The sequence below is a fragment of the Bos indicus genome, chromosome 5 (assembly GCF_029378745.1).
Source record: "Bos indicus isolate NIAB-ARS_2022 breed Sahiwal x Tharparkar chromosome 5, NIAB-ARS_B.indTharparkar_mat_pri_1.0, whole genome shotgun sequence".
Classification (NCBI taxonomy): Eukaryota; Metazoa; Chordata; class Mammalia; order Artiodactyla; family Bovidae; genus Bos; species Bos indicus.
Window position 1 is genome coordinate 31,390,037 of NC_091764.1, and position 2,391 is coordinate 31,392,427.

Here is a 2,391-nt window from a genome sequence, read left to right on the forward strand (position 1 = left end):
GTGGGCAGACACAAAAACCTACTTTTGTATAATTTCATTTATAGGAAACATTGAGAATATGTAAAGAAATAGAGAAAGAAAGGGGATTAGGGGTGTCCAGGGGCTGGGGGAGGAAGGAATTGGGGACTGCATGCATCGGATAAAAGGTTTTATTTGGAAGAGTGAAGTATTTTGAAACTAGACAGTGGTGATGGTTGTATAGTGTTGGGAATGTACTTAATGGTCTAGACTTGCAAAATTAAAAAGGCTTAAATTTTATTATTTTATTTCTTTTTCACATTTACAAGTCTTTACCTAATGTATTATTATAAATAAATTGTAGGCAAATACCATTTATTTTCTGCAGCACCTAGCTAGTTGCTCTGGGCATATTGACTACTGGAAATAAAATACAAATTTTAAGTGTTCGTATAATTTTAGTGATATGAAATTGAGCAGAGGGTTATTTGAATTGCAGCAAACTTTACATTTGATAAGCCCTAGCTTCCCTGGTGGCTCAGAGGGTAAAGCGTCTGCCTGCAATGTGGGAGACCCAGGTTCAAACCCTGGGTTGGGAAGATCCTCTGGAGAAGGAAATGGCAACCCACTCCAGTGTTCTTGCCTGGAGAATCCCATGGACAGAGGAACCTGGTAGACTATAGTCCACGGGGTTGCAAAAAGTCGGACACGACTGAGCGACTTCACTTTCTTTCTTTTTCTTTTTATCTGTTCACTTACTGAATTCTCTTGAGTTTGTTGGTTTCATTGCCAGGGGATTGAGGTCACTTCCTGGGATCCCCTTCTCTGGGCTTACCACTTACATAAAACTCCAAAGGGTACCTCTGCACTGATGACTGTTCACCCCCAACCCCATGCCATGTCTGTGCACAGTGATACCAATACAACCCACTCCATGGTTTCAGGGAGGCCTGGGTGCAATAAGGATCCCTACTCTAAAGACACAGCTGGGTTCAGACCCAGCTTCTCCTTCTCATCAGTGATGTGTCCCTTGACAAGCAACATGCCTCTCAGGGTCTCCAAGCCACCCATCTGCACAATGAGGTCATTCCTAGGGAGACCATCAGGTGTATAGATTTATAAACACCTACACTGCCTGTAAAGCCCATAGGCTGGTATCACACATGGCTCATGGACAGACTTAGCAAAGGAAGGATTACACAAAGGGCTACTGTAGCACAGAATACAACTTCAAGAAGCCTAGGGAAAATCACTCACTCCCCATCCTGCCTGGTTCCCAGTCCTGCTGTGGGAGGGTTGAAATTAAATTAAATACAGACATTGTCCTCTCTGGCCTACAACCTTCCAGATCCCCTTGTTTTTAGATTCAGATCCAAGTGTTTCATCTTGGCCTATATGGTAGGCCACCCGCATTGTGGCTCCCAGGGTTCCTGATTCCTGGTTACACATCCTTGTATAATCCCCACTGTTCTTAGTGGATGGACAATGAGATTGGGTTCTAACATATGGACTGATTTATGAAAAGTCTGTGACTTCTACTCATTTCTCCTCTTTTGCTGTCTCTAAGTCTCTCTAACTCTGTCTTTGCCTTTTTTTTTTTTATCTCTCTCTTTCCTGTGTGCATCAGATCAATTCAGTCAGTCAGTCGTGTCAGACTCTTTGCGACCCCATGGAATGCAGCACACCAGGATTCCCTGTCCATCACCAACTCCCAGAGCTTGCTCAAACTCATGTCCGTTGAGTTGGTGATGCCATCCAACCATCTCATCCTCTGTCATCCCCTTCTCCTTCAATCCATCTGCCTTCAATCTTGCCCAGCATCTTTTCCAATGAGTCAGTTCTTCGCATAAGGTGGCCAAAGTATTGGAGTTTCAGCTTCAACATCAGTCCTTCCAATGAATATTCAGGACTGATTTCCTTTAGGATAGACTGGTTGGATCTCCTTGCAGTCCAAGGGACTCTCAAGAGTCTTCTCCAACATCACAGTTCAAAAGCATCAATTCTTTGGCACTCAGCTTTCTTTACAGTCCAATTCTCACATCCAGACATGACCACTGAAAAAGCCATAGCTTTGACTAGATGAACCTTTGCTGGCAAAGTAATGTCTCTGCTTTTTAATATGCTGTCTAGGCTGGTCATAACTTTTCTTCCAAGCAGCAAGCATCTTTTAATTTCATGGCTGTAGTCACCATCTGCAGTGATTTTTGAGTCCCCCCCCCCCACCCCGCCAAAAAAGTCTCTCATTGTTTCCATTATTTCTCCATCTATTTGCCATGAAATGATGGGACCAGATGCCATGATCTTTGTTTTTTGAATGTTGAGTTTTAAGCCAGCCTTTTCACTCTCCTCTTTCACTTTCATCAAGAGGCTCTTTAGTTCTTCTTCGCTTTCTGCCATAAGGGTGGTATCATCTGTATATCTGAAGTTATTAAT